Below are 11,368 nucleotides of genomic sequence, written 5' to 3'. Positions count from 1 at the left end.
CAGAAAATGGGTTAATGTGGTGATGGAAAGTTCGATTTCTTTAACGACACCACTAGTGCACTTTAATTAATCATCGGCTATTGGGTGTCAAACATTTGGTAATCCTGACTCGTAGTATCCCTTCTCAAAGACAGGAAAGAATATACCACGGTATTTGGCCTGTTGTGATGGAATGATTGGAACGAGCAAAATCAGCTGAATGGATCCACCGATGTGGTTCGATCCTGCGACGCAGGCACTTCAGGTGAGCACTGAACCGAGTGAGCTAAATACCGCCCCAATGTGGTGATGCAGTTGTGTATGTTTGTTCGCTTGATTTTATTACCATCATCACCATCATCATCGTCGTCATCATCATCATCATCATTATCATCGTCATCATCATCATCATCATCGTCATCGTCATCATCACCATTATCAATCATCATCACCATGTCCACAACCACCATCATCATCATCATCACCATCATCATCTCCATCACCATAATCATCACCACCATCATCATCATCATCATCGCCACCGCAATCATCATCATCGCATCACCATCATCATCATCATCCCCACCACCGTCATCATCATCACCATCACCATCATCATCATCACCATCATCATCATCACCACCACCACCACCATCATCATCTTCATCACCACCACCGCCATCATCATCATCGCATCACCATCATCATCATCACCACCACCATCATCATCATCACCATCACACCATCATCATCATCACTACCATCGTCAGCATCATCGTTATTATTTGTTTTTATCCTTGTTCTTCTGTGCATCCCCCTCCCCTTCCGTGTCACACTAAAACTTGTGGTGTTTGTTTCTTTTTTACACTGATTTTCACGTTTATTTGTTATCCAATTGATTGTCAAGCACACGCTGTCCTGGAAACATACCTCAGCTATTTGGGCAGTCTCTGTACGGGACAGTGGGTTAGGGGTTAGGTGTTAGTGGTTAGTAAGAGATAAGTTGGGGTAGTGGTCTTACGCCTACAGATTGACTTGTTAAATTCGCTGTGGGTGTGAGCTTAACCACTCCATAAACCAGTCCGGCACGTATGGTGGAATGTGTTAGCATGTATCATTATGTTTACCCGGAAAGGGCTGTGCCTAAGATTTCCACCGTCCACCCATTACTAACTGTTCCAGGAATATTCTGTAAGAATGGTACTGCCTGGAAAAGAAATCAGAAATATGATTAGAATTTGTTTTTAAAAGTTTGTTTCGTTTTTAACGACACCACTGGAGACATTGATTAATCAATCATTGGCTACTGGATGTCAAACATTTTGTAAATCTGACACGTAGTCATCAGAGAAAACCCGCTACATTTTTCCTAAAGCCGCAAGGCCCCACAGATAGGACATCACATGCCACGACATTTAATAACCCAGTCGTGGTGCACTGGCTGGAACGAAAATGATCCAATGGGTCCACCGACGGGGATCGAACCTAGACCGACCGAGAATCAGGCGAGCAATTTACCACTAGGCTACATCCCGCCCCATTATATTTAGAGTTACTACACGAAATTGCATGAGTATTACACATCAAAAGTGTACAATATCCACATCCATTCATACCCACTAGGGGTGGGATTTAGCTCAGTCGGTTGAGTTTTCACTTGAGGTGCTCACGTAGCAGGATCGAACCACCTTGGTGGATCCATTCAGCTGACTGAGTTTTTTTCTCGTTCCAACCAGTACACCACAACTGGACAAAGGCCGTGGTATGTGTTTTCCTGTTTGTGGGAAAGTGCACATAAAGGATCCGATTCTGCATTAGAAAAACATGTAGCAGCAGGGTTGAAGATTAACATGAAAACCATTGTCGCCAGCAGGGTTGAAGATTAACATGAAAACCATTGTCGCCAGCAGGGTTGAAGATTAACATGAAAACCATTGTCGCCAGCAGGGTTGAAGATTAACATGAAAACCATTGTCGCCAGCAGGGTTGAAGATTAACATGAAAACCATTGTCGCCAGCAGGGGGGTTGAAGATTAACATGAAAACCATTGTCGCCAGCAGGGTTGAAGATTAACATGAAAACCATTGTCGCCAGCAGGGGGGTTGAAGATTAACATGAACACCATTGTCGCCAGCAGGGGGGTTGAAGATTAACATGAAAACCATTGTCGCCAGCAGGGTTGAAGATTAACATGAAAACCATTGTCGCCAGCAGGGGGGTTGAAGATTAACATGAAAACCATTGTCGCCAGCAGGGTTGAAGATTAACATGAAAACCATTGTCGCCAGCAGGGTTGAAGATTAACATGAAAACCATTGTCGCCAGCAGGGGGGTTGAAGATTAACATGAAAACCATTGTCGCCAGCAGGGTTGAAGATTAACATGAAAACCATTGTCGCCAGCAGGGTTGAAGATTAACATGAAAACCATTGTCGCCAGCAGGGGGGTTGAAGATTAACATGAAAACCATTGTCGCCAGCAGGGTTGAAGATTAACATGAAAACCATTGTCGCCAGCAGGGTTGAAGATTAACATGAAAACCATTGTCGCCAGCAGGGTTGAAGATTAACATGAAAACCATTGTCGCCAGCAGGGTTGAAGATTAACATGAAAACCATTGTCGCCAGCAGGGCCAGTTGAAGAAATATCTTACTGGCCCGTCTCAAATTCAACTAGCCATTCAATTGAACTGCACAGCGAATATCAAAACTAGAATTTTCTGTGTTGAGTAACAACCATTTCAAATAATAACCATGTATACAGTTCGCTTGCGTCAAAAGAAAAACGATGAATTGGCATGCAATTCCATAACGATTAAAGTAAATGTTCATATTAAAAAACATACCAACCCACGTAACATTTTTGAAAACAGAAATACATTATGTATAAAAATGTTTATCTACAAACTACCATTAAATGATACATATTAAATATACTTTTTAATGCATGTGTAAAGAAAAATGCTAGAACAACCAATCTTGGCAGCTTCACTTGCATTGTCTCTGACGTAATAGATAATGTAGCACTAAGAGATTAAAGCCTTAAAAGGTAGAACTGCGCATGTTTTAGTAAATTAGTCTGGAAATGGCAGTCCTCGTTATGGAGATGCAAGAGGGATGAACACTCCAGTAAAGGATCTCCTCGGGAGTGGCTGTCCTCTTATAGACACGACACTTGATAATTTACTAGATAATTATGCGTATCTAGTCCATTACAATAAGCCGACGACTTAAAATAAATCAAGTGTCTATAATACGTTTTGAGCTATATTTGTTTACAGCCCCAGACCAAAATCGTAGAAGCTGAGACTGAGTTTCGTCAGTCCGGCGCTGTCAAAATATAGAACATGTTCTATAATATCGTCTCCTGCCGGATCTGTTGTTCGCGAAAGCAGAGACGCGGTGTGTTTTGTCACATTAGCCATTCGATTCTGTTTTAGTGCGTTTCTTTCTAAATGGTAGTACCATACTCGCCACTCTAAAATCGATGGTCGACCAATGGAATACATTTGTAAAATTCTTAGTCGCCCATAGCCAATGACGGTCGGGCGACTGCAAATGTTCAACCCTGGTAGCAGGTTTCCTGTAATGACTACGAGTCAGAATTACCAAATGTTTCACATCCAACAGCCGATGATTAATTAATCCATGTGTTCCAGTTGTGTCGTTAAACAAAACAAACTTTAACTTTGTCTTCGTTACATTACATTCAACACGTTTTCTTAGCTGTCATTTTGAAATGTCTGTTTTATGTAATAATGTATTGTTACTGAAACACACTTATTTCCCGCAAACACACACACACTCACACACACACACACACACACACACACACACACACACACACACACACACACACACACACCTTTAACGTCGCCGGACCTAGTTTCTACTAGTTAAAACGGATATTAAGTTTGAGTAATCTACACACCTATAACTCATTTGGATAACGTTCAAATCTGGAAATATTATTTTACAACATGAGTACCGGTGAGGTACATGATACGCCCGTCAGGAGTTTGATGGAAAACCATATGATGTTCAGAATATAGACAAATTATTTGATTTATTTGTAGGACAGACACCTAGTGTTTGTATGTGACACACCACCATCACTAGTTGTTTCTACACGTGTGGTTTAATGCCCCTGTATGCATCTGTATGCAAGATATGGCCCGACAAGAACCATCCTGACTGTTAATCCCACGTATTAAACAAAACAAACTTTCACTTTATCATACCACTAATACGTTTATGACGTCACTGAGTGTTATTACAAATATATTCAATCTTATCTAATACGTTTATGACGTCACTGAGTGTTATTACAAATATATTCAATATTATCTAATACGTTTATGACGTCACTGAGTGTTATTACAAATATATTCAATGTTATCTAAGAGTCATTTTCAAACCGCGGGGCGAGACGTAGCTCAGTGGTAAAGTGCTCGCTTGGTGCGCGGTGGGTTTGGGAACGATCCCCGTCGGTGGGCCCATTGGGCTATTTCTAGCTCCAGCCAGTGCACCACGGCTGGTACCTCGAAGGCCGTGGTATATGTTATACTGCCTATGGGATGGTGTGTTAGTAACATGGTGCATATAAAAGATTCCTTGCTGCTAATCGAAAAGAGTAGCCCATGAAGTGGCGTCAGCGGGTTTCCTATCTCAATATCTGTGTGGTTCTTAACCATATGTCCGACGCCATATAACCGTAAATAAAATGTGTTGCGTGCGTCATTAAATAAACCATCTCGTTCCTTCCTTTTTCAAACCGTGTGATCAATGCATCTTGTATCGAACACAATGTGTGCTCTGGGCCAGGATTTGTTTTAATTTTTTTTTTTTTTTTTAAGTTTGTAAAAGCAAACAATATGTAAGAAATTCAGAACTTCACATAATTTCGAATTCGCTTCCTATTTGCGCTACTCGTTTGTTGTGTGTAATAACATAAAACAACAAACAAACAAACAAACAAACAACACCGCAAAACAAACACTAACGGTGGTACAGTTAGTTTAACTTATAATAATATATTATTATAAAAGTTGAAAACTGTATTAATTTTATAATAAAATAATTTTTGTGTAATAAAATTGAGATTATTAAAGAATAATTCAAATACGGAGTGATTGGCAAACAGTGACCCTCTTGCTCTAAAGAATATATATATATATATATATATATATATATATATATATATATATATATATATATATATATATATATATGGAGAGTCCACGGGAATAACCTTTGATGTCCAAAACGATAGTCAGTATTATAACGGTTGTGTTTTTCAAAATTACAATGACCCACTAAATTAGAAGCCTATAGTTATGACAGGTCATTTAAATAACCTACATACACCTTACATATTAGTAGAAAGTAATTGATACTCACGGGGTTATAGAAGGAAACACGTGTGCAATAACCGCTAAATCCGCTCCACGATTCAGAAAGACCACATACACTTGACGTACTGAGTCCAATGAACAGGTAGTCCGTGTTACACTTGTAGGTGGCGACACTTCCTACCAGCAGAGCTGTAGACAGCGACGCCGTTGGACAGCGATGGAGGCGACGGGCACGACTTCGCTGCTGTTAAACAAGTTCATGAGTTTACAGCAATTATAAGATGTCTCCCACTGAGCCTTATTTTTGTATATTGTAATTAAAAAATTACATACTAAATAATGAACATGACAAAATGACCGGGAAGTCATTATTCTACGTAGAACATTGACCGGGGAGTCAGTATTCTACGGGAGTCAGAATTCAATGTTACACCGGTACTGGGCTGCGAACCCAGTACCTACCAGCCTCTAATTTAACTAAGTATGATCTGATCCCAAACATGTCACCATTATTTATTTATTTATGTTATTTTATTTTAAAAGAACATTACATTGTTTTCATCATATGTGTCGATAAAAGTGTGTCGATAATATGTGTTCTGATGTTGTTGTTGGTGTGGGTTGTGTTTTTTTTTTGGGGGTGGGGTTGGGGGGAGGGGGGGGGGGGGTTGTTTTGTTGTTTTTTAAAGTCACTCGATTGATAAACTGCCTACGATACGATACCTATACATTTTCGACATTAATATGTGTTTGCTTACCAAGCCCGACCGATCCGACCTGTGCTATTTGCGTCAGCTGTTCTAACCTCGAGATGTATCCCATGCACCGCTGTTGGTCTTTGTTGTAGACGTATCCAGAACATAATCCTTTAAGACGCCGTTTGCAAACGAGTAGACAGAAGGTTTCCGACTGGATCCCTGTTTCGGTGAACAGCGGGTCTTCCTGGACAGCCTTGCCAGTGAAGACTATTTGATAGCGAACTGGACTGGACCCGCAGCTTTGAGAATGAACATATGCAACAAGAACTGGAACCACTATCATGCACACATGCATGGAATATAATGAGTGAGTTCTCAATTCTTGGAAATTCATCATAATGTGTTGACTGAATTTCGGAAAGACGGTCTATTCTTAGATATTTTGTTCTGAAATGAAATACGAAGATCAAGAAAAATACAGATGAACAGTTTTTGTGTCGTATGTTTCTATTAACATGCTAATTTAGAACTAGTTTTATGTGAAATTTAACGATCTTGATGAATACAGAAAATCATAATATGTCCACCTTCAATAGAGTGCAAAACGGTCAGGTTTGAATTGTTCTAGCACGTGTAGTTTGGTGCATTTCGATAAACATTTCAGGAACATTAAATAATTTTGATGAATATTAAAAACATATATATACTGTCCACAATCTTGGTATGAAGATCTGTAAAACAGTCTGTGTTGACTTGTATTATGGTAACATTATATCAAAAAGACAGGAACAAGAAATTATTATTTTTTAAATGTCGTCCACAATCTTCCTGCGAAGATATTAAATAGCAAACATTACCTCTTGAGGTATTCCAAGAAGAGTTTAAAATTCTGTAACTATGGTGACACTAACAGACTTTCAATAATGGCCACGATCTTGTAAACCCGTCCTTACAGTCAGCGTTGTAGAGAGATGGCAGGTTTTTTTTCAAAATTCCATGTAGACGTTTGAGTCTCTCCACGCTAGAAAAACTACGAACAACTACGAAGTGTCATCCTTTATTAACGAGTTTCTTTTGTGAACTTACAGTTTTCACATGTCGGTTAGTTCCAGTTATTGAATTGCTGTCTCGTGCGTATTCACGCTGGTAGATAAGAAAACCAACAAGTTTCAAAAGAGGAAAGGAAATAACAAGTGGAATGAATATTCAATTAGACGTCCCCAGATGGTTGATGCATTCTTAATTCTACTATCATTCCTTTCTTTGAAAAGCACTCACTTACCTTATCATCGGCTATTGGACGTCAAACATATGGTCATTCTGACACTGGTTTTTTAGAGGAAAACCGCTGTCGCCACATAGGCTACTATTTTACGATAGGCAGCAAGGGATCTTTTATTTGCGCTTCCCACAGACAGGATAGCACAAACCATGGTCTTTGTTGAACCAGTTATGGATCACTGGTCGGTGCATGTGGTTTACTCCTACCCAGTGAGCCTTGTGGAGCACTCACTCAGGGTTTGGAGTCAGTATCTGAATTAAAAATCCCAAGCCTCGATTCGAACCCAGTACCTACCAGCCTGTAGACCGATGACCTAAACACGACGCCTCCGAGGCCAGAGGGATGTACACAGGACAGCGAGATTGAACCTTAAATGGATATAAGCACAAAAATAAGTTGAAATGAAATGTAGGTTAAAGTGGATTGTAGGATCTCCACCTCCACCATAATCACGCACACCCTCTTAATTCTGACCATCCCTCCCCCAACCTCCACCATAATCACGCACACCCTCTTAATTCTGACCATCTCTCCCCAACCTCCACCATAATCACGCACACCCTCTTAATTCTGACCATCTCTCCACCATAATCACGCACACCGTCTTAATTCTGACCATCCCTCCCACAACCTCCACCATAATCACGCACACCCTCTTAATTCTGACCATCCCTCCCCCAGCCTCCACCATAATTACGCACACCGTCTTAATTCTGACCATCCCTCCCCCAGCCTCCACCATAATTACGCACACCCTCTTAATTCTGACCATCCCTCCCCCAGCCTCCACCATAATTACGCACACCCTCTTAATTCTGACCATTCCTCCCCCAACCTCCACCATAATCACGCACACCCTCTTAATTCTGACCATCTCTCCCCAACCTCCACCATAATCACGCACACCCTCTTAATTCTGACCATCTCTCCACCATAATCACGCACACCGTCTTAATTCTGACCATCCCTCCCCCAACCTCCACCATAATCACGCACACCGTCTTAATTCTGACCATCCCTCCCGCAGCCTCCACCATAATTACGCACACCGTCTTAATTCTGACCATCCCTCCCCCAACTTCCACCATAATCACGCACACCGTCTTAATTCTGACCATCCCTCCCCCAACCTCCACTCGGCTTGTTTCTTGTTCCATGGAAACATGTTGTCGACTTTGCTATTTTGAACATCACGTGATTCTCCTAATGCTAGCTATATAGTCCACATTAGCGTCAAAGTATCTTACAGAAGAATAAATAAGTTCGCTTTGTTTAATCATACCACTGGAGCACATTGATTAATTAATCATCGGCTATTGAATGCCAAAACAGTTGGTAATTCTGACATAGAGAAAACCCGCTGCATTTTTCGAAATGTAGCAAGGAATCTTTTATATGCACTTCCACATACAGGACAGAACATACCACGATTGTTGATATACCAGTCGTGGTGCACTGGCTGAAACGAGAAATAGCCCTATGGGTCCACGAACGGGGATCGATACTAGACCGACGGCGCATCAGGCGAGCGCTTTACCACTAGGCTACGTCCCGCACCCCCCCCCCCCCCCCCCCCGAAAGAAAAAAAATAATAATAACAAAAACAAAAACAAAGCAAACAAACAAAGCAAACAACAAACAAACAAACAGAAGAATAATGACAGAATATGATGAGGGAATACAGCTTTAACAATAAAATAAATTATCAACTTAATCCAAGGCAGATAATCAAATCTGAAACAAATTGGTTCTGAATCTAGTATAAACTCAAAATGCTTTTCATGACAGCTAACTAAGTGATTATTAAGAAGAAAAAAGATCTGGAGATCTAAGTATATGTTTAACAACCTTATTGTTATGTACAAATAAGAACAGAAGGCACAAAAATGACAACAAATTTAATTATATGTTTGGTAAAGTTTTTCTTGAAATTTACTTAACATTTTAAATAAAACTACACATTTGTCTAAAATATAACTTAGCACCCTATAAATATGTCAAAACAACAATAAAAATCAAGTTCTTTACAAATTTGAGTTTTCACAATTTCATACATAAAAATTTAACAATGCTAATGGAAACTGAAAACATTAACCCACTATAGGCACATGCTATTTTTAATATAAAAATAAATTGCTATTAAAATCTTAGTTCAGGTTCCCTATATATAATACAATATTTAAGAGCAGTTGTATATTGCAAGTCAAATACCATGTAAAAAGAAATTATTGATATCTTTACAGTATGAATTATAGGCCAAAATCAACTTTTCTTCAGTGCTAACTTTGATTCAAACTCCATTCAGAGCCATGTACAGAGATTATAGTCACGGTCAAGGTCATTGTGAACTTGCATGGTCGAGTGATGGCTAATTAATCAACCAATATAGTTAAATTAAATAAAATGGCAAAATCATATGTTTTATTATGCACTGAATATGTGCTATAGGGTGTATACTACCAAATCAAATCCCATAGACGACAATAGTAACATATGTGGCTAAAACTCCTACCTGGAACGTAACAACCGACATAAACGCCACGGATATAAATACTACCACCCCTTACACTTAAAGTGAATCAGAAAAAATTGGGGGTCAAGCCGCTCCTTTCTGAGATAACGGGTAGCGTCTATGACTACCCTAGTTCCGCACAAAATTCGAGTACTTTTGTTTACAGGTACCCCATACATGTTTCAAGCACAAGGCTACTTGACACATTGGTACTAGATGAAATAAAATTGCATATTTTTTTTTACCCAGATGAAACTGTTATTTTTTACAACCAACACACTCACATTTATAACCAATCACAGGACTTGTGGTGTTCACTTCTCTATCAAAAGTTTGGTGCACCTCGAACTTTGACCCAGCCGGAAGTTATTTGGTTTAGTACTACCTATAGAATGGTACATATAAAATAGCCCTTGCTGCTAAAATAGTAGCCCATGAAGTGGCGACAGCGGGTTTCCTATCTCAATATATGTGTGGTCCTTAACAATATGTCTGACGCCATATAATCGTAAATACAATGTGTTGAGTGCGTCGTTAAATAAAACATTTCTTTCTTTCTATTTCTTTTTCAGTTACACAATCCAAAATGGCGTCTCTCACCTCACAGTCTTCTGTTGTCCGTCTTTCTCTCGCTTCACTTTTCCATTTATCTCTTCTATCTTCCATCTCTCTGTGCTGATCGTCGCGAACCAAGTGTCGGTGGGATGAAACAAATGGCCGAGAAGCGTGTGGATCAAATGACTGGTTTGTGTCGTCTCTTCACTGATATAAACGTAGTATTTTATTTTAGTGTAGTGGTTATTGTAAGCTAATTTCATTAGTCCACAATTTGTAACTTTCTCTATTTCTAATAAACGTAGAAAAAATGCAATATACATGCACTGTTCGTTTCCCCAGATAGCGATAAACGTAATTACTCAAAATGCATTTTATGCGAAACAGTAAAAGGTACGTACTTAAAACAAAGAATGCACAAATACATATTATATAATACATTCTGGTGTGCATTTAGGTAATCAATACATGAAATAAATAGAGGATATTTGATGTGTTGTTTTTTTGTTGTCAAATATGACTTATATGTCATCTCGTGAAGTTTGCAATCTTATCTTGCGCGACGAGTGTGATATTATTGCAAACTCACGAGATGAGATATACATCATATTTGAAAAAACAAAAAACACATGAACTTTTCTATTTATTATATAATCATTGCCAATTTAACTGTATTTTTTAAAATGCTAGCAGCACAATAGATCCGGCTTTCATACAGTGAAGATAACCCTTTCTACAGTGACGATAACACATTTTAGAGTGAAATAGTGAAATTTTCACTCTAAAATGTGTTATCGTCACTTACTGACTGTTAACACTTTTAGTTACTGATATTTTAAGATATTTCACTAAAAGTTATATAATAAACATTGTATACAAATATAGTAAAAGGCATTATTTATTACCCATAATATATTTTAATTTAGTCGTTCAGACAGGAAACAGCTCTATATGAAGTATATGTTGTTGTGAAAGTGTCGTTTTGATA

The 11,368-nt window shown here is 39.0% G+C and overlaps 1 long non-coding RNA gene across 1 annotated transcript; it reads right to left on the bottom strand.

The window, feature by feature from the left end:
- Positions 1–1,106: 1,106 nt before the first annotated feature.
- Positions 1,107–6,457, bottom strand: LOC121386260. Its single transcript, XR_005959619.1, has 3 exons — positions 6,092–6,457; positions 5,380–5,577; positions 1,107–1,186 (listed from the first exon to the last, which is right to left on the bottom strand). It is a non-coding gene; the product is annotated as an uncharacterized LOC121386260 (long non-coding RNA).
- Positions 6,458–11,368: the final 4,911 nt, after the last annotated feature.

The sequence above is a fragment of the Gigantopelta aegis genome, chromosome 12 (genome assembly GCF_016097555.1).
Source record: "Gigantopelta aegis isolate Gae_Host chromosome 12, Gae_host_genome, whole genome shotgun sequence".
Classification (NCBI taxonomy): domain Eukaryota; kingdom Metazoa; phylum Mollusca; class Gastropoda; order Neomphalida; family Peltospiridae; genus Gigantopelta; species Gigantopelta aegis.
The sequence above is the reverse complement of the archived record's forward strand: the minus strand, read 5'-3'. Positions and strand labels throughout refer to the sequence as shown.